The 22,200-nt window shown below is 39.5% G+C and overlaps 1 long non-coding RNA gene and 2 pseudogenes across 3 annotated transcripts in view; 2 read left to right on the plus strand and 1 right to left on the minus strand.

Annotated features, from left to right (window-relative positions):
• The window catches only part of LOC147578450 (uncharacterized), a 90,002-nt gene that overhangs the window by 36,880 nt on the left and 30,922 nt on the right, over window positions 1-22,200 (plus strand). For all 3 annotated transcript variants that reach the window (XR_015255204.1, XR_015255206.1, XR_015255205.1), the window contains 4 exons: window positions 11,983-12,030; window positions 12,976-13,109; window positions 14,168-14,327; window positions 16,427-16,594. This is a non-coding gene — a long non-coding RNA (uncharacterized LOC147578450). The remainder of the gene's footprint in view (window positions 1-11,982; window positions 12,031-12,975; window positions 13,110-14,167; window positions 14,328-16,426; window positions 16,595-22,200) is intronic.
• Window positions 3,270-3,859, minus strand: LOC112865839 (large ribosomal subunit protein eL20 pseudogene; annotated as a pseudogene).
• On the plus strand, window positions 17,458-22,193 carry LOC147578452 (small ribosomal subunit protein uS12 pseudogene; annotated as a pseudogene).

Genomic DNA, 22,200 nt, shown 5'->3' on the forward strand with positions numbered 1-22,200 from the left:
GAGAGGGAGACACAGAATCTGAAGCAGGCTCCAGGCTCCGAGCTGTCAGCACAGAGCCCGATGTGGAGCTTGCACTCATGAATCTTGAGATCATGACCTGAGATGAAGTTGAACGCTTAACCAACTGAGCATCCAGGTGCCCCATGGTGTATGATCTTTTTAATGTGTTCTTGGATTCCATTTGCTAACATTTTGTTGAAGATTTTTGTATATATTTTTAATATCACAGTACAAGGATCTTGGCCTATAATTTTCTTTTTTTGTATGATGTCTTTGTCTGGTTTTGGTATCAGTATAATGCTGGCTTCAGAGAAAGTGTTTGGAAGGCATTCCCTCCTCTTTAATTTTGTGGAGAAGTTTGAAAAAGATAAGTATTAAATCTTCTTGAGTATTTGGTAGAATTCACCAGAAAGCCATCTGATCCTGGACTTTTGTATGTTGGGAGGTTTCTGATTACTCATTCAATCTCTCTATTTGATCTATTCAGAATCTATTTTTTCATGAGTCAGTCTTGGAAGATTGTATATTTCCAGGTATTTATTCATGTCTTCTAGGTTGTCCAGTTTGTGGGCATAGAATTGTTTATCATAGACTCATAATCCTTTGTGTGTCTGTGGTACCATTTGTTGTTTCACTTGTCTTATTTCTGATTTTATTTAATTGAGCCTTCTCATTTTCTTGGTGAGTCTAGCTAAACGTTTGTTAATTTTGTCTATCTTTTCAAAGAAACAGCTCTTAGTTTTGTTGACCTTTTCTATTTGTTTTTTTAGTCTCTATTTCATTTATTTCTGCTCTGATTTTTATTATTTCTTTCCTTCTACTAACTGTGAGTTTTGTTTGTTCTTTTTATAGTTCCTTCAGTTGTAAAGTTACATTGTTTATTTGAGATTTTTCTTATTTCTTGACTTAGGCTTGTTACTGGCATGAACTTCCCTTTTATATCCTCCTTTGCTACATCCTTAGGTTTTGGTATGCCATATTTCTGCTTTCATTTGTCTCTAGATATTTTTTGATTTCTCTTTGATTTCTTTGATGATCTGTTGGTTGTTCAGTAGCATGCTGTTTCGTTTTCACATTTTTGTAACTTTTCCAGTTTTTCTAGTTTTATACCATTGTGGTTGGAAAATATACTTGATATGACTTCATTCTTCTTGAGATTTGTTTTGTGGCCTAATGTGATCTATACTGGAGAATGTTCCATCTGCTCTTCAGAGAAATTTGTATTCTTCTGTTTTCAGATAGAATGTTCTGTGTTTGTCTATTAATAAAGTGATCTAGTCTAATGTGTCATTTAAGGCTGATGTTTCCTTATTGATTTTCTGTCTGGGTGATCTATCCAATTGATATAAGTGGGGTGTTAAACTCCCCCACTCTTATTGTGTTGCTGTCAATTTCTCCCTTTAGGTCCGTTAATCTTTCTTTATATATTTTATTGCCTCTATGTTGGGTATGTATATATTTATAAATGTTAAGCATTCTTGCTGGATTGACTCCTTTATCATTATGCAATGTCTTTCTTTATATTTTATTTTAGTTTTTGTTTTTAAAACCTTTTCATTTGATATAAATGTAGCTACATCAGCTTTTTAAAAATTTCAATTTGTTTGCCTTTTTCCATCCCTTCACTTTCAGTCTGTGTGTATACTTCTGAAGTGAGTCCCTTGTAGGCAACATAAAGAGGCATCTTATTTTTTATCCATTTAGCCACAGTGCATGCCTTTTGATTGGAGAATTTAATCTGTTTACATTTAAAGTAATTATTGATAGGTATCACTTGTTGCCGTTTTGTTAATTGTTTTCGGGCCATTTTTGTAGTTCCTCTCCATTCCTTTTCTCTTCTCTTTCTCTTTTCCATTGTGGTTTGATGGCTTTCTTTAGTATTATGTTTTGTCTTCCAGCTTGCTGATTAGTTCTGCTTTATTCAGTCTACTTTTGAACCTGTAGTATATTTTTTAGTTCAATTATTATGTTCTTCAGCTCTGTGACTTCTGTTTGGTACTTTTTAATATTTTATATCTACTTGTTGAAGTTCTGTGTTCATCTGTTCTCCCAAGTTTGGCGAGCATCTTTATGACCATTACTTGAACTTTATCAGGTAGATTACTTATCTTCACTTCACTAAGGTCTTTTTCTGAGGCTTTGTCTTGATCTTTCTTTTAGAATGCATTCCTCTGTCTCTTCACTTTGACTGATTCTCTGTGCTTGTTTCTATAAGGTGAAACAGTTACCTCTCCCAATCTTGAAGGAGTGGCCTTGTGTAGAAGGTGAGCCACTGGGCCCAGAAATGCAATCCCCTCTGGCCACCAGAGCCAGGGCTCAAGCGGCATTCCCTGTGTAAGTTGCACATGGCTGCTGATGATTATGGCTGGGCCAGGGCTATAGCATTGGGTATGTGGGGTGCCTGGCTGGCTGGCTGCCTGTGGTATGGCTGTGGTGTGTGCGGGGGGAGGGTGTGCTCACACGTACCAGCAGGTTAGAGGGAGATTGCCAAAGTGGCACCTGCCAGTGCTGACATTAACAAGGTAGAATGAGATCCAAGAGTGGTGCCTGCCAGAACTTCCATCCCCAGAGACAGTTCCATTGGTTTTCCAGCTCTCCAGCACTTGCTTTAAGATTGGTAAGTAGATCTCCTTCATATGTGATATAGGTGCTTTTCTAACTGCTGCTCTTGTGCTAGGTCCTGGGGTGAGAGAGTTTGCAGGTATGAGTCCTTTAAGGGCAGGTTCTCTGTTTCCTATAGTTCTTTGGTTCTCTTGGGCATAATCCCCATTGGTTTTAGATTTGGGGGGCTCATCTTTCTGATGCAGGACCCAAGAGTTGGGATGCCTGATGTGGAGACATGAATCTCTTGGTCCTCAAGGAAAAGTTTCATGTTGTTGAGGTCCCTGCTGATTGTGGGTTGCTGGGCCTGAGGTGGGATTTTAGCAGGAGCACATCTCTGCCTCTTCTACCTATCTTGATGTGGCTCTTTTATCTTTTGTTGTGGAGGCATTGTTAATCGAGTTTTCAGAACTTCTTCAGAGAAAATTATTCAATATGTAGCTGTAGATTTGTTATGTCTAGGGAGAAGATGACTTCAGGATCTTCCTAGGTTGCCATCTTGAACCTGAGCTCTCTTTGTGAGTCCTTTTCTTTCTTTCTTTCTTTCTTTCTTTCTTTCTTTCTTTCTTTCTTTCTTTCTTTCTTTCTTTCTTTCCTTCTCTTTCCTTTCTTTCTTTCCTTCTTTTCTTCCCTTTTTCTTTCTTAGCATCCTGATTTTTCCAAGGAGTTTATTTGGGCAAATTATTTGTGGGGACAGGGAGGCTCTGCATCTGCAAGAAAGTTTTGGGCCTCTTGGTGGTTAAGCATGGCTTGTGCTGCTGATGTAGGACCTGGTGAGGCAGTGGGAATTTGATCTTGAAGTCATGCAACTGCTTGACTGCCACTCAGCGGCACTTGCTGGCCGCAATCTCCTACATCTTCATGATCTGGATTGAATGTGCCCAGGCACTTGTGCTGGGTGCCCATGTTTCAGTAGCACTGGGTGACAACACCTGCAGTGGGGAGGTTCCAGGACTTCCAGTACATGTTGTAGGTGCTGCTGCAGAAGTCCTAGCACAGCTAGATGCTGCAGTTCTTCACCTTCCAGGGAGGTTTCTCAAACACCTGTCCACAGTAGACCATTTCCTCTGAAGACTTACTCATCTTCTTTAGCTAAGAGACAAAAGCAGAAGCAGAACTTGGTGATAATAGGATTAGGTAGAAAGGTTCACATGCAATAGAGGGGCAGAGTGCAGCATTTGGAGGTGGGCAGGCAGCGCGAGGCACTCTCACAGTGTGCCCAAGGCCTTCGTGGCGCACTCTCCACACTTGCCACCATTCAAGAAAGGGATCCCTTTACTTTCAGTGAAATATTTTACGGTAAGCAGACAGGCAACTTGGAAAGCAATGGATCCAATCCTTAAGTACCCAATATGTGGTAGCCAACCCGAATGAGGAAAAGGTAAGAATTTGACCTTGTATGAATAATACTGTGCAGTGCATCTTGTGATATATGCTTTTATGTTAAAATGCTTAAAATTGGTTTAATCTGTACAGTCAGGAGATGTGCTCTTTGTTTTCCAGTTGACTACATGCCTTTGGTATAACTTGCAAGTTAGGGAAGGAAGAGGACAATTCTAGTTTCAGTTAGAGGGGTTATAAATGAATGTAGAACTCTCTCTGGGGCAGAGTTATTTCTTAGTATGCTCTGAACTTTGATAATGTAAAATGACTATTATTTTGATTTTTTACTCCTTACATAACCATACTGTTTGCACATCAACAGATAAGAGTACATGGGTGCTTCCATTTCAGGCCAGTCCTAACTATGTTTTTAACATTCTAGAAGGGCTGTATTTGTAATTTGGTGAGTCCTTCAGTGCAAGCCATAAAATGTTATTGATACAGTTGTCTAGTGTTTAGGTAGAATAAATTGTTCATTTTTAAATTTTTTTATTATATTTTTATTATATTTTATTATTTTAAATTATTTTTTATTATCCTGTTGTCTTCTTCTTCTTCTTCTGATTTTTGTTTAGTAATCTCTTCATACAAACTCTACACTCGAACTCATGACCCCTAGATCAAGAGTCACATGCTCTACCAACTGAGCCAGCCAGGTGCCCGTCATTATCTTGTATTCTTAGCCACAAGTTTCTAATTATGACAGACACTCAGGCGTACTTATGTAATAATAATTTAAGGGTCCATTTTATCAACATGCATATATTATTTTTATTTTTTAAAGTTGATTTATTTATTTTGAGAGAGTGTGGGGGGAGGGGCAGAAAGAGAGAGGGAAAGAAAGAAAATCCCACGCAGGCAGCCACAGGGCTCAAACTCACAAACTGTGACATCAGAACCTGAGCTGAAATTAAGAGTCGAACGCTTAACTGACTGAGCCGCCCAGGCACCCCCAAGATGGACACATTTTAGAGGTAATACTTCCATAGTGTTTTTAGCTTTCATAACTTACTCTTTTTAATCTTTCACAGTATATTATGATGTATTTGTTGCATATTAGTTTCATTCTTGATAGATGAGACAACCAAAGGCATGGACTACTGAAATGAATCGCAAGGCCACAGTCTTTAGTTAATCCCAAGGAAGGGCTGCTCTCCAGATTCCCAGGTGAATCCTTCCACAGCCTTTCGGAAAAAGAGGTAGGATGTAGGGTTTTAGTTATTAGTTCTCCAGCTCAATGCTTTTTTCTTGAGTTGTGTAAATTAAGAGCATCTTCAGGTAGAGGGGAACCGACAAGCTTTGTTAGGAAGGGGCACCGTGAGTCTTGTCCAGCTGTGCTTCCCGGGCACGTCACCATAATAATTACTAATAGACACTGGTCAACTCAATGACTGAGTGAATAAAGGAGTGGGAGTAACGGCTCCTAACAGGAGTTTGCCAGCGGCAACTGGAGCTCTCTGCAAAGCCTGGGAATGGTGGGCCTGTCTGTATCTGACCAGTGAACTGACACAACCTGTGAGCACACCACTGTCGAACTGGCTCTCTTGGCCTGGCTTTGCTCTGCCCACTTCACTCGTTCTCCTCAGGCCAACTTGAGACTGAGTCTCGTGCAGAGACTACCAGCTTCGATCTGTTCTTCGTCAGAAGAGGTTAGGAGATGTGCCTTGTGTTCAGATGGAGCGAGCGAGTGGAAGGGGACTAAATACCTCCAGTGGACACGGGTTGGGTGTCCTAGCAAAGATGTTATGGGAATTAGCATTAGTGTTGAATTTATGCAGGGCTTTCACACCCTCACATTCGGCATGCTATCCCCAAAGAACTGCCATGACTAAATGCTGCGACCTGGCACTAACAAACGGTGCATTAAATAACCGTATGCAGCGCATTGCTCTGCAGGCTGGCAGCATACTGTCGAGGTGACGCTTCCTTGTTCTGTGCTATGCCTTCTCGAGGAGGGCCACAGGGACAAATTTCTCTATGGTCTCAGAACCAGGAATAATTGCGTCCTGCCGAGCAAATGGCATATTCTTTGTGTTAGGGACACTCCGATCCATGCAGTGAATCATATTTCCCTCTTCACGTGGCCTGTCTGAAAGCTCCAGTTCAAATTTATAGATACTGCTGGCAAGTACGTAAGACTTCCTTGCAATAATTTTGTCTTTTAATTTCATTGTAGTTTCCCTTAGACTCATTTTATTCGTCAATTTTAAATTTAGTTTATCTTATTATCAGATGTGTTTTGTGTTGTTTTTGTTTGTTTGATAAATCATCTTAAATCCTTTTGGGAAAAAAATAAAAAAGAAATACCAGTATATTCATGCAACACTTTTACTTTACATTTTAAAAAAATGTTTATTTTGAGAGGAGGGGAGGGGCAGAGAGAGGGGGACAGAGGATCTGGGCTTGGGGATGGGGGGCTCTGCACTGACAGCAGAGAGCCCAAAGCAAGGCTTGAACTCAGGAGCCGTGAGATCACCCCTGGGCCAAAGTCAGCCGCTTAACCAACTGAGCCACCCAGGCATCCTTCAACACCTTTACTTTAGTTTTTTTTCAATTCCGCAGGCCTTCATTTTATACCTTTTCTTCTGTAATCTATTGAGAAGAAGAAAATTCGCCACTGTCTAGTGGTATAATCCTTTCTGGGTTAGTTGTGGGTTTTTTTTTGTTTGTTTTCTAGTTTTTGTTTGTTTCTTTTGTTTTTTAAAAGGAATTTGACCATTATATTAAAAGTAAGGTGTTGATAGCTGAGCCCTACAGCTGTTACTTTCTAGCCATGTGAATTTAACTAAATTACTTAATCTTTCTTACTTATAAGAAGAGTAACACTATTTTTTTTTTGTGAAGGTTGTGAGGATTATATGAAATACTGTATGTACAATACATAGTACTGTATTTGACACATAGTAGGCTTTTTGTTTAAAGTCTTCAAGTGGAGGAGTGCCTGGATGGCTCAGTTGGTTAAGTGTGACTCTTGATTTCGGCTCAGGTCATGACCTTCCCGTTTCGTGAATTTGAGCCCAGGTCTGGTCCGGGTCCATGCTGACAATGCGGATCCTGTTTGGGATTCTTTCTCCTCCCCCTCTCTCTGCCTCTCTCTCTGCCCCTCCCCCACATGCATCCATGCACGTGCTCTCTCTCTCAAAATAAATATATAAACTTAAAAAAAGATTAAAAAAAAATAAAAGTAAAAGTCTTCCAAGTGGAAAATGCACTGGACTTGCAGTAAAGTCTCTCTTTTTCTGCTCATTAGCTTATGAACTTGGGCAAATCATTTTACTTCTTTAGACCATATTTTTCTTCTATATAGTTTCATGGCACGACCTACAGTGTCCTTAGGATTCTAGCTTTGCTATTCTTGGATACTTAGGCTTGTCCTGAGTAAGATGTGAGAGTGGGTCCTCACTCTGTTTACACTAGGAATAGCATGAATCTATTCACCTGGGCATAGAGAGGTCTAGGGGAAGAGGATCCGGATCTGAAGCAGGGAAATGAAAAGGCCCATTGTGTTGGCCATTATGTTCTTCACTGATGTTGATTATGGTAATTTGCAAAGGTAGTAGCGTCTTCTGGAATACCCTGAATTGCTAGTGATTATGGTCCTGAATTCAAGTGGATTTCAAAAGACTTGCCATTATGGATGCTGTTCTCTGTAGTGAATGGTTTATAACGGGCTGCTTGGTGAATACTTGGAGTGGTAGCTGTGGGACAAAGGGAGCTGCTGCTGCTGGTCAATGACCTTGTTCACCATTGACCACATTTGGTTCAGTCGTGGAGTCAATCAGAACAAGTGTCTGTGTCCAAGACATGGTTTCTATTCAGGAACTATTGGGCAATAGGAGACCCCCAAAGCAGGAGGAAGCTCACTGATCAAGAAGATAAATAAGGGTTTATAATGGATGATGCAGATGAAGAATCTACACTGAAATTCACACTCGTAGCAATTCATCAAGATGCAGGGGTAGCTTTGTGGTTAAGGGCACAGCCTTTTTTAGTGTGTGGTTTCAGCCAAGTTATTTAATCTCTCAAAGCCTCAGTTTCCTTATATCTTAGAGGGATAGTGACACCTCATATAGTTGTTCCAAGGAGATAATGTAAATGCTGAGATATTAGTTATTATATTATTATTAAAACTATTATTATTAAAACTATTAGTGTTGTTATAAACTGCAAATTCACAGTGGGCTTTAAGGTTCTGCCCTAATCTAATAAACTGTACAGACTATAAGAATGAATGTTAACAACAAACCATTAGATGATCAAATGATTGGAGAAGAGTACATAGCAGAGAAAAAAATTCTAATAAATTTTTGAGTCAGTGCATCATGCCCATTAACTTTCTTCCTACCATTTATTCCTGGGAACTTACTTTCAAAAGGTAGCCATCTACCTTTGCTTTTGATTGATTTCATTCTTTTTACATGGAGGTGGGATTATAAATTAAAGACACTAGTTTCTATTAACTTCCTTCATTACTCTGTAATTCCTTTTGCCTACTTACTGTGAAGTTTCTGTCTCCTGCCTTTCTGTGGGATGAATATAAATTTGCTCACCCTGTTCAAAGAGAAAGCATTATGACCCTGAATCCTAAAAAGTCTTTATTTTATCATATAATTTTTTTAAAAGATGATTAAAAAGAAATGGGTACCTGGGTCACTAAGTCAGTTAAGCATCCAACTCTTGATTTCAGCCCAGGTCATGATCCCAGGGTTGTGGGATTGAGCATCTCATTGGGCTCTGCACTAAGTGTGGAGCCTGCTTGGGATTCTCTCTCTCTCTCTCTCTCTCTCTCTCTCTCTCTCTCCGCCCTTCTTCCCTGCTCTCTCTCTGTCTCTGAAAAAATAATAAAGTAAATAAATAAATAATGGTAAAAAATTAACCAGAGTAAAATGTAAAACAAACAAACAAACAAACAAACAAACAAACAAAAAACCCAGGAGAAAGTGAGTGTTAAGATATTGTGAAATTATTGTTACAAAAACAGAGAAACCACTAAAAATTAGTCTGGTTTAGGTTCGAGTATTTTTGTCTGAATGGACTTCAGCTTTTGCTTGGTCCACTGAAATTCATTGAATTCAGTTAAAATTTGAGATTTCAAATGGTAACAATGTGTAGTAACAGAACACAGCACCTGGGAGTGGTGGTTTTCTTGTGTTTCACTCTTTGAATCTTTCGGAAGAGAAGTGAAATTCTATAATCCAAATTTCATTGATTTATTTAGTTTTGACATGCATTTTCATGTGCAGTGTCTCTTATATCAAGTCATATGTAAGTCCATTTGGATTTGAAAACTTTATAGATAATCTTGCAGTCAGTATATTCATAGAAAAGAAATTAGGACTAAAATCCAAGATCTTGGCTGCCTAACACCTAAAAATAAGGATATCCTTAATTCAGTTTTTAAAAGATGTTCTGTAATCGTTCGTTTATTATTGAATTAATGCACTAGTTTTTTTTCAAGCAGTTTTACTACATTATTTTATTTAAACATTTTTTTAACTGTGGTAAAAAAATAACATGAGATTTGCCATCTTAACCATTTTGAGTTAACTGCAGTTCTGCAGTGGTAAGTGTAGATTCACATTGTTATGCAATAGAACTCCAGAACTTTCTCATCTTGCAAAACTGAAACTCTACACTCATTAAACAAGAACTCCCCATTTTCTCCTCCCCCAAGCTCCTGCTCCATTCAGTTTCTAAGTGAAGTATGTATATGTTTTGTGATTATAGTTTGATGAGGCCAGAGGTCATTCAGGTGGATGCAAACTGTAGGGCACTGTGCTCTTACTTGAAAGTAGGAAACAAAGGTTCATAGTTAGCATTTTTATTAGTTGAACTATAGGATACTACTTAATGGCACATATGAAGTACTTGAAAAGCAGGCATCACACATAATTTTTTTAAAGTTTATTTTTGAGAGAGAGAGAGGCAGAGAGAGAGGAAGAGAGGAAGAGAGAGAAAATCCTAAGCAGGTTCTGCACTGGCACGTTGTTCACTGCAGAGCCCAATGTGGGGCTAGGTCTCATAACCCTGAGATCATGACCTGAGCTGAAATCAAGAGTTGGACACTTAACCAGTGGAGTCCCATCACTCTTCCAGGCGCCCCATCACTCATAATTTTGAGTAGTAAAGTTGAAAATCAAAATCAAAACCAAAACTGGAATAAGGCAGAAAACCTCGATAATGAAGGAGGGTAACTTTTGAAATATAAAAATAATTGAGAAGTTGCAAAATTATTTTCTGTTGAGATTTTTAGAAAGAAAAATATTCATTTGAATATTGTGGTTTTGTGGAGGTACTACCAGCATGCGAAGGAATATGTTAATAGGTCCTGAGCTAGCCCCCCTTTCCTGGACTTTTCAAAGCTATGCTTAAGGAGTCTGATGTGGCCACAGTATAAGGCAAAATCTAGAAGGAGGAAATGTTGGAATGTGGGTAGTGATATCTTAGAGCTCTAATTTGCTTGACTGAAAGCAATTTTTAAATACTCAAAGTCCGGGTTGGGAAATGAATACGATGGAAGAGGTTTAAGTGCCAGAGAGAGTGAGGCCCCAACACCCTGGTGCAATTCTCCATAGTGATGAGATGTCATCTTATTGGCTACCTACTAGCATCATCTTCATAGCCTCCATGCTCTAAAATGATGGGCAAAATATGGGAAGTTAATGATATTGATGATGATGATGATGATAATGATGGTGATGATGGCATTGGTGTGATCCTGAGAATAGCAGTCACCCAAACTCATGGATGCTCTATTCTTACCTAAGGTATCTTGCCTGATACGTCCCAGATTTTGGGAACTCAGTGTTTGATGATGCTCCTTAAGCCTCTAAAGGATTAAATTTATAGATCTCATGACTCACAGTTGTTTAAAACTTGGTTCTAGTGTGTTTCAGGTACATTTTACATTAAACAGGTTTTTATGTGTCAATCTGGGAACTTAATTATCATTTATAAACTTGTTTCCTTGCTAAAAATGTATTTTGAGTCCAAAACAAATAAATTAAAAATTTTAAGGAAACGACCCTTTTTAAGTAGGAAATTGTTTCAATTTGTTCTTGTAATTCTATATCAGCATTTAATAAAATATTTTAATTTGGTTTTGGAATGAAAGCTATAGCTTAATTTTAATAATGGAGGAGAACAGTAGGGTAGCTAAAAAATGAACAGTATTACATATATTAAGCTCTTGATACATATTGGTTGAATTAATTAAATACAAAGTCATTTGTATTTAGTTATTTGACTTTGAAATGCAGGATAAGAGTTTTTAAACTTCAATGGAATTTTATAATGATACTTTTCTTATTTCTATATTAACATGAATTTTCACATTTCTGAACTCACATGTTTTGCCTACTCTGGCCTTATTCTGTGTAGTGGGGAGAGTTAACCTAAAATTATAAGTATGCTTCAAGCAGTCTACAGATCCAAGCATAGATCATCAAATATAAATGATGTTAATACTACTTAGGTAGTAATAAGCTACAGGAAAATGTGATAGAGAGGAATAAGTGTTTATAGTGAGTCACTTAACCAGATCTTGGTTGCCAATATGCTGTTGAGATTTTTTTTAAGGTTCTTCCTATGGTTGAATGTATAGACATAACCCCACTATTAATTATAACATACTGGCAGGGCACCTGGGGGGTTCGGTCAGTTATGTGTTTGACTCTTGATTTTGGCTCAGGTCACAGTTTGCGAGACTGAGCCCTGCATCACATAGAGAGTGTGGAACTTGCTTGGGGTTCTCTTTCTCCCTCTCTCTATCCCTTTCCCACGCTTGTGCTCTCCCTCCCTCTCTCTCTCTCTCTCTCTCTGTCTCTCTCAAAATAAATTAACTTAAAAAAAAGACTAAATATTTTGGTATATGAAATAAAACTATATGTTACATCTCCTACCTCGTTTCTTGCTTTAAGTGATCAGCTGATGTGGTCTGTAGGCCTGGGCTTTTTCCTTTCTCAAAGTCCCATTTGATTTTCTCTCTCTCTCTCACAGTTGCTAGAAACAGGCTTCCTGGTTGGATGAAGACCATTTTTAAGGCAAGTACATGTGCATGGCTACACTCCTCTATTAGGACCTACACAGAGTTAATACAGTGAGGACACTCTTTCACCCAAATGGTCATATATCCCTTGGGGACATTAAACAGTGTGGAAAGGGTCCAGGGAACACTATAAATGGCACCAGATTAGAACCCTAGAGACCTTGTGGATAGGTATAAGAAAATGATAATGATTTCATCAATATTTACAAATAATTAAATGTTTTCCATGTGCCAGGTGCTATATGCATCATCTTGTTCAGTCCTCACAAAACCTTGTAAGGTAAATCTTCTGATTAATCCCATTTTAAGATAAAAATAACCAGCAGAGAAACTCAGAGGTTTAGAGAAGTTAAATCATATTCCTCAAGCTAACGCAGAAAAGAGAATAGACCCAGAGTTCACCCGAAGATTGTCAGACCCCAACACATATATGTCAGTGATTCTGCTGGTGTTTGCTACCGTGGTGGTGGTGGGGGGGGGGGGGTTTGAGAAGACAAGGTTACTGTTCTTTGGGTGAACGTTTTGCCCAGTTATTGCCAATTAATTAGGTGTGAAGTTCTTTGCGTTTTCTCACTTGTTCTGTTTTCTTCTTCTTTTTCACCTCTGGTCGTTTTCTCCCCACTTCCCATGTCACTTCCTAGTTGGTAGTGGAGGTCATGATTCCTGTCCATTCTCTCCTCTCACCACAGAACCTGGATTCATCTGGGCAAAGGAGCCAAAAACATGGTAGTCAGTCAGTTTCTCTTTCTACGTGCTTTACCCTAGTTCTCAGGGTGAATTTAGATGAGGCATACTCGAGGATATCCATGAGTAATAACTATAAGCTTTGTCATAGATAACTGTATCGGGTGTGTTTAAATGTACAACTCTGTTTTTCTATTATTATGTGATATTTCACGTTGACTTGTCAAACTGAAAAATACCCATATTGATTTTGCAGAAAGCTTCACATGTGAGATAAATGCACTCAGAGACTCCTCACAAGTAGCTCTTTGGAGCTTCAGATGTGAAATGGATCATTCCTCAATCTGTAATAGACCCTTCTGTGAAGCTCTTCAATCAAACCTGAGAATTCAAGGTGAAATGGAGGGGAGACCGGGAAACCCCTACAGGGGGATTTGAGCAAACTTGCTGAGAAAGGAACCCGGCGGTGTTCGATGCCTCTTTTTTTTTTTTTTCAGTTTTTTTTTCTTGAGAGTGGGAAGGCTGTCAATCAATTTGTGACCTTACCCACTGCTTGTGTGCAATACCTGGGCACAAAGAGACAAGCTGTGGAGGTGCTTGGATAGGTGCTGTCACATGCACCTTTGATTTCTTTCCACCTGTCCTTTTTCTCTGACAGTATTCAGATTATTTTTAAAGCGGCTATTTGATACAGATTTATTACACAGAGTTTCTCTTTCCCCCAAATTATTTATATCATTATATTTGAGAGGGTGAAAATTTTCTTGGAGAACAGCATTCATAATCTTTTTAAAAAAGTTAGTGATGTATAATAACCAGTTTAGTTGGAAAGAATTGTCATAGTTTGTGTAGTAGTAGTCCTGGTAAGTGCATCTTACTTAGGAATCACGTTTGCAGATCATGTAATGACTTTTAATTAGTTTCTTGCCAGTAAAGCAATAAGACAAGAGTCACCCCTAGTAAGGAAAACAGCATCTTCTGAAATGAGTTTTTGTGCCACATTTAAAAAAATGTATTTGGGGGCACATTTTCAGTTGGACATTTCTAGGTTAATTAAAAAAAAAAAAAAAACAACCCTGAAGAATTTTCAATGGGGAGCAGGGAGTCCTGACACCAAACTTAGAAAAACTATGCTTTGGAATTTATGTTCAAATACAGAATATGTTTGATAACAGTTTCTGATGCTCAAGCTGCTAGGAAATGATTGCTATCCCCTCACTGTATCAGAGTTTTCCTAAGCCATCGAGACGGTGTTGTTTGTAAAGCTCGCATATTAGTATAATCTTAAGAGCATATTAATTGCCCGGGAGGTTTATGTATTTGTTCTGCACATGTGATTAAAGATCACGGCAGCTTATACAGCATAATTTTAGAGATGGAGAAAACGACTATTGTAATACTTGCTACTCTCAGTTTCCTCTACAGCAATGCCCTTACACCTTTCTTTTTCAGGCGTTTTGTAGCATCCTAAACAGAAGGATATTGAAGGGAGCTGATTCTGCTTTGATCCTTGTGCTTGTTGTCAAAGCGCTTGGGATTGAAGAGACTGTTGGCTACAATTGACTGTGACAATTAGGAGATGATCAGAGCCCTAGAGTGGAGCACTTAAAGGGTAATTTACATGTCAGTTTGTCGAATAAAAAAAAAAAGATATTCAGCTAAGATTTTTTTTTTTCCCCTCAGAGCCTTGTAAACTGCAATTTGTGCTCTGGTAAGAAAAACCTGGCAGAGGAGTTAGGATAGCCATTACCATTTGAAAAGAAGCAATCATAAGGCCGCTGCTGAGCCCTTTGTCCACTAAAAATGCTGATTTGCAGGCAGTGAGTGAAAAAGTGGAACCATCACTAAATAAAACCTTGAGCTAGGTAACTACCCCCGTGGCTTTTGGGGGCTTTTATTGTCGGTTAAAGGTGTTTTTAAAAAACGTATCTTAAATCCTATACTTATGATCATTATAACATTGTTATTGGTCATGAATGTCCTTTCCTAAAAAAAATAACATAAAGGATACATTGAGGAAGTGGTAGGTGGAACACAGGCCAACAGTGAATTGAAAGGCTGATGCCGGCTATCGGTTGTATCTGACTCTCACCCCTTTGTACAGCACCACGATTTTCCTCCAGTCAATCCTTTACACTCTATTTTCCCCCTGCCGTATCAGTGTGCTCCTAGATTTTCCCAGTTTTATTTATACTCCAATTTTAATTGTGGGAACTGCATTTCTAGCCATCACATAGTTAGCCTATTTGGGTGTACTTGGCTGAAGATACAATGTACTTTCACTCGTGATTTGCTATTTATGTGGTCATCTCTACACTTTTCTGTTAGGTAATCCATATGCACAAGTAAAAAAAAAAATAGCTAGAAAGTGAAAAGAGGATAATTGCCAGTAAATACGATGATAGCAATTACACATTACCCATTTAATTGTCAAATAGAATAAGAAAAATTAGTTATTTCAAAAATTTTTGAGTCTTCCCCCTTCCCTGGAAATCATTAATAAGAATAATAGTAATAATAATTAATGGTCACATGTAATTGCAAAAGTTGCATTTGGAAAGTTATCTAAAAAAGAAGTTAATGTGCTCGGGCGTCTGGGTGGCTTGCTTGAGCGTCTCTTGATCCAGGGTCATGATCAGGTCATGATCCCAGGGTCATGGGATCAAGTCCCACATTGGGGTCTGCACTGAGAGTGAAACCTACTTGAGATTCTCCGTCTTTCTCTCTCTCTCTCTCTCTCTCCCTCTGTCCCCTGCCCTGCTTCTGCTCTCTCTCTCTCTCTCTAAAAATTAAAAAAAAAAGAATTTCTAAAAAAAAATTAAAAAGAAGTTCATATATCAACCCAACCATCCTGTGCAGACTTTCTCAAATTTCGTGTGTGTATTTAATTCAGAGATACACATTAACTTTCAATGGCAGATACATTTTATATTCCATTTTTTGGATACTTAGCTACGGTGAAGGGCATTTGAAGAAAGGCAGCCGGTTAGAAATGAGATTGTCTTTCTCCTGAAACATCAGGCTTTATTGCTGAGAGCTAACGGCACACATGGCCTTCAAAAGCCAAACTTTCCAACAGCCTACTGATGTTGGCTTCACGTCCTTCATCTGGACACTCATGTCCGGTTTTAAGGCTATCCTGCCATTAAAGACACTCATGTCTCCAAATAAGAGGGCTTCATTTCTCTTCATTTAGGTCTGAGAACTTAACAACAATTTTTTTTCCCCCTAAGGGATGCCTTCCAAAAGGACTGGCATTCTACTTGCGGAGGTTTCTGAAAATCACAAAAGTCAGTGTGGAACTGATTGAGAGAAGTCAGTAATTCATACACAGACACTGGCGCCTCCTCTGACTGCTTTACTGGAAGTCCCTGAACTTCTTATCCAGTTGTTTTAACTCTACTTTTCCTTGTGTGCATGCCCCCCTTGCAAAGAAGAACACACAAGCAAGGAAAAACTAAGAATGAATAGGTTAGTAAGTGCAAAGAGGATAATGAGAGAGGGAGTCAGGGAAGGTTTGGGCTTCCTTTGCTTGTGTCTGCGGAATGCAGGCAATGGTAAATCTGTATCAAAAATCAGGCACAGCAGGAGGTGTTCGTCTCCCAGGTAATGGGTAAATGATGAGCAGATGAGACGTCCTTGTATCGATTTAAGCATTTTGTTCCAGCCAGTCACAATTAACTTTGATTTGTTTTTACTTTCCTCTTATAGGTTTGCATTTAAAACGCTCTTGGAGCACTAATTGTATGAAATTCTGGTAGCTGCACATTCTCTTTTTGGAGAGGTAATGAGTGAATGAATGAAAAGGCAGGGATCATTTGCCATTCTAAGAGCGGGGATTGTCAGAATATTTCTACTTGACTGAAATTGTTTTGGAAGGTGAGCTGGAACAAGAATCTTGCAACCAAAATGATGTGACTCTGCATGTGGTTTTGGGATGTTTCTCTTCTCTGCAGAGCTGTTCTGGGACTTGGAAGTTGACTTAGATTTTATTTATAAGGTGAATCCTGTGAAAACATTTTAAAGTACGCATCTTTGAGTCTTAACAAGTAGGAGGGAGTCTTTGGAAAGCTCATTTGGAACTATTTGAAAAGACTTTTCCTGTTACTATCACAGTGTTTTTTCAATATACAGATTGCCAGGTTGTGACAAAATAAATTATTGAAAGCTTTGAAAAGTTTTTAGAAATGTGCCCAAGGAAACAATATGCAAATCGTTAGAGTTAATTCACATGTCAATTTATTGAAATGTTGCTACTACTGAGGAGTCCAAGAACCTTTAGCACAACATTCCAGAACATTTACAGTCTTGTTTTAATGAGTAGCTCTTTCTTTGTACTTGTTTGGACGAAGCAATAGAGTTGCCAGATAGAGCAAATAAAAATAAAGAATTCCTAGTTAAATTTGAATTTCTGATAAATAATGAATATTTTTTCAGATGAGTTGTGTCCCATGCAATGTTCCCATTTTATCAGGGAGCCCTAGGTGGCACTCTGATTGGATAGAAATTGCAACCATGCATTGAATGGGCAATCTAATTATTTATAAATTATAAATTGTCACTTATAAATCATTTTACCTTTCACTGTCAGATTAGATAGGCCAACGAGCTTTCCCCTTTCAAACAGAAACCAAAAGGCTTTTTAACTCATTAATGCTGAGTTTAATTTTGTCCATCACGTTCCCTGCACAAGCTGTGACTCGTCATTTCAAGTATATAGTAATTTCTGCCTGACTAATACAATGGAGACTTCAGAGGACGTGGCTGAGGAGTCTGGCTTACCCACATTGGTCAGGCTTTGACTGGAGTGTTTCCTGGTTACGGGGCTAGAGAAGGGATGATGCAGTGAGAATATCTTATCTTTGACCAGCCACATCTTTCCTTTTGTGGCAATAGTATGACTACATAGGTAACCAAGTTTGGAATTCCTGTGACTCTGATCCTAGTAGCATCTTCTGGGAAAGGAAGGATTCTGTATCCTTGAACTGTTATTTTATTGTATTTAACTTGATTTGCTATAATCTGGTTGCCATGGAAGAAGCTAAGCTAGGGGTGCCTGGGTGGCTCAGTCAGTTAAGCATCCAACTCTTGGTTTTGGCTCAGGTCATGATCTCACGGTTCATGAGATGGAGCCCAGCATCGGGCTCTGTGCTGAAGCCTGCTTGGGTTGTCCCTCCCTCCCTCTCTCTCTGTCAAAATAAATATATAAACTTAAATTTTAATGTTTATTTATTCTTGAGAGGGAGAGAGACAGAGAGTGAGCAGGGGAGGGGCAGAGAGAGAGGGAGACACAGAATCGGAAGCAGGCTCCAGGCTATGAGCTGTCAGCACAGAGCCCGACGCTGGGCTTCAACCCACAAACCACGAGATCGTGACCTGAGCCGAAGTCAGATGCTTAACCGACTGAGCCACCCAGGCGCCCCTAAATATGTAAACTTTTAAAACAAAATAGGAAAGAAGCTAAGCTAGAACTGAGAGAAAATCATATATCTGCTTTCTCTTTGAACCCAGCATTCAATTCTGTCCCAGTTTGAGCTGTTATAACAAAGTATCATAGACTGTGTGGTTTATAAACAATAGGCATTTATTTCTCACAGTTCTGGAGGCTGGAAGTTTCAGGTCAGAGTGTGGACACGCCAGGCCATAAGGAGAGCCCTCTTCCACATTTGCAGGTGTCCATCTCTGTGTCGCCTCAGACAGTGAAGGGCAGGAACTCTGATCTCTTTAGTCCCTGATAAGGGCACTAATCTCACTGCAGAGCACTCCACCCTCATGACCTTACTGTCATGTTCCAGAGGTCCCACCTCCCCATACCATCACATTAAAGGTCAGGATTTCAACAAATGGATTTTGGGGGGATGCAGACATTCAGTCTGTAACAATTTTTCACTGTCTTGATGCTTTTCGTGGTCTGTCAGTAAGACTATTTGTGGGACGCCTGGGTGGCTTGGTCAGTTAAGCGTCTGACTCTTGATTTTGGCTCAGGTCATGGTCTCATGGTTTGTGACATCGAGCCCCATGTTGGGCTCTGCACTGACAGCGTGGAGCCTGCTTGGGATTCTCTCTCTCTCTCTCTCTCTCTCTCTCTCTCTGCCCCTCTGTAGCTCACACTCTCTCTCTTTCTCAGAATAAATAAATAAAGTGTTTTTTTTTTTTTTTTAAAAGAAAGACTATTTGTGCAGAAAAGTTTGCAGTCCTGTGTCTCATCCTCTAAGCCCTCTTTGATTTCAGTTGTAGCTTTGGTGGATATTTCCTCCTAAGTGCAGTCCTCCAGAACATTGTTGGAGTCTTCCTAATTTCTGCCTCAGAGTCTCTTCCAGAACTGCAGAAGCCTGCTCAATGCTTCTTCAAGTTTAGCATGGAAATGCGTGGGAGAGTTAACATCCTCAAGGGCAGCCCAAACTGGGGGGGGAGACAGGAGCCTGGGGATCAATGTTTCAGCCACCTACCTTTCAGACAAGGCAGTTCTGAGAAGCACTCGGCATGGTCCTCAGAGGTGCTTTCTTCAACAGCAGGAATCTTAGGTTCCCTTATGGTACATTGTTTGGATTTTCCACCAACCCTACTTTATTCTCTCCATGCTCTCGAATTCCTTGTCACAGGCTCTGTTTCAGGGCCACCCCAGCTCAGACACCCCTGATGCTACCTCCTTCCCAGCACCATGGCCCTCTCCTTGCTCTGGGTCTAGATACTTTGCTTCCTTAGTTCCATTAAGGTTTCCTTTTCTTATTATTAGAGGAAGACAGTTCTGCCACTGTCCCTTCTATTAAAATGGAGTCATATTGCAATCACATCATGCATATTCACCTCACCCAAGGTCCATTACAATTAAAGTCACTTTTAATTGAACACATACCCCATGTGAGGGCATACGCTAAGGGACCCATGAATATTGTTTCATTTAGTCCTTAGCACATCACCAAGAAAGAATCAGTATTTCTATTTCACAGATGAAGAAACTGAGGCTCAGAAAGACTAAGAGGTTTCTTTCTTTCTTTTTTTTAATGTTTATTTTTGAGAGAGAGAGAGAGAGAGCACAGGCAGGGGAGGGGCAGAGAGAGAAGGAGACACAGAATCCAAAGCAGGCTCGAACTCATGAACGTGGGGCTCGAACTCACAATCCATGAGACTGTGACCTGAGCCGAAGTTGGACACACAACCGACTGAGCCACCCGGCTGTCCCAAGAGATTTCTTTCAAGACCACAAAGCTAATGGGTGGTAGACTAAGCATTAAGTTCTGACCTATCTTACTCCAAAGCCCATTTTTTAAATCATTGGCCTATAGAGCTCACCATATAACACTCTTAGAAATTAAAATTTCCTTGCCAAATAGTAATAAGAGCAGCTAAAGAGATGACTGGCTAGGAGGGAGGGACAAGAATTGGCTTGTACCAAATAAGGCAAATTATTTTTAAAAAAGCTTCTGCTCTTTTGCTCAGGCCTGTGGTGCCAGCAAGGTGGGAAAGGGTAGTGGTCTTCATACTTCTGGGAAGCTGTGTCACCACCGGTGAGATTAGAAGTGGCATGGTGAATGGTACAAGAAAGCTCATTTGGGCACAGCCCTGAAGGTGAAACCTTTTGGGGGTACTTCCCGTGCAAAGGGAATTATATTAGAAAATTGTACTGGAAAAACTAGGTGTTGAAGCCACACAGTCAAATTCTGCCATTAGAAAGTGTGTCGGGGTCCAGCTGATCAAGAACAGGAAAAAAAAAAAGATGACGGTCCTTTTCTTGAATGATGGTCGCTGGAGTTTTATTGAGGAAAATAGTGAAGTTCTGGTTGCTAGATTTGGTCACAAAGGTCATGGTGTTGGTGACATTCCTGGAGTCTGCCTGAAGGTTGTTTCATTCATTCATTCATTCATTCATTCATTCATTCATTTGAGAAATAGAGCACAAGAGAGGGAGAGGAACAGAGGAAGAGAGGGAGTGAATCTTCAGCAGACTTCATGGTCAGCGTGGAACCTTATGTAAGGCTCAATCCCATGACCCTGGGACCATGACCTGTCCCGAAATGAAGAGTCAGACACTCAACCATCTGAGCCACCAAGGCACCTGTAAGGTTGTTCAAATAGTCAATCTCTCTCTTTTGGCTGAAACAAGAAGGAAAGAAAAAGGAAACAAGAAGGCTGAAACAAGAAGGAAAGACCAAGATCTTAAATTTGGTTCATGAAATATGGCAGTAATAAATATTCATATGCCAACAGAAAGCAAAAAAGCCTCCTTTATCAACTTATGACTGAACAATAATTTGGAGTATTGGTTTCTTCATGAGACCTGGAGCTCCACTACTTTCTATCTTTTCCGGCTCACAGTGCCTTACACATGGCAGGACTCGATGAGTATACGCTGAATGAATTAATTGTAGTATTATAGGATATAGTTTAAAGTGACTTCAGACAGCTCCAATTTTTAGTCATCTGTGGACTTTAGCATCTTTTAAGATTTGTTACCTGAAAAAAGTAAAAGTTCCAACAGTGTCATATAATTTAAGACAGTGTCGAGAATAATGTAATAACATGGTTCTCAATGAAATATGGTGACTTCAGGTAATTTAAGACTATTGGAGGCAAAGGGAAGGGGAAAGATTTCATCTGATGTTACAATATGCACATGATTAGAAAGGTCTGGGTGTGCTAGATTGCAAAGGTCAAGTGAAGCCTCTGTGGAGACAGGGGGAGGCTACTCAGAACAGCCTGGAGAAGATCTGTTCTCCACTTAGAAAAGAATGAAAGGGTTAGTAGCCCTTCTTTACAACTTAGCTTGGGGGAAATGGTTCCTCTGTCTGACTGTCTCAATCTTCTCAAAGTTAACATATTTCATAACTATTATAATTTTGACCTCCTTATGAACTGACTACATGTTGGGATCAATTCTATAAACCTATCATCTTTATCCCATTGCATCCATTGATGTAGAGGTGGGGGTTTACCCATACAAATCTTCCCAACTTGTTAGTGGTAGAACATCACATTCTGTGACGGGATGCAACTATGTGACAGTTTCTAAAGACTTCATGAGGTTGTTTAGAACAATACAAGAGATGTGTATGTGCAATTTCTATTCGTGCTTGTTGGTTAGTTAGTTTCTTGTGGCAACTACAGTAACTGGTAGGCCCTCAAGTGTGAAAGCAGAAAGTACCACAATCTCAGGGCCATCATCACTGGCAGCATTACCTACACCAAGAAAATAATATCAGATGTACTGGATCGTTCCATGGTTACTAATGGAAGCTATGTAACAAGAAAAAGTCGGTTTTGTCTATTGGATGGCAGACGATAAAAGAGGAGTCTAGTGTTCTGGCACTCAACATACTGAATGAAACTACCTTCACACAGTTTCCATAGAAACTAAAGGAACCTCTCAGTATGGGTATAAATGTCTAAAATTCTACTCGAAGGATTTTTTTTAAAGTAAGCTCTAGGTGCAAGGTGGGGCTTGAACTCATGACCCTGAAATCACGTGTCACATGCTCTACTTTCAA

The sequence above is a fragment of the Puma concolor genome, chromosome C1 (assembly GCF_028749965.1).
Source record: "Puma concolor isolate L17-30 chromosome C1, mPumCon1.1.hap2, whole genome shotgun sequence".
NCBI lineage: Eukaryota > Metazoa > Chordata > Mammalia > Carnivora > Felidae > Puma > Puma concolor.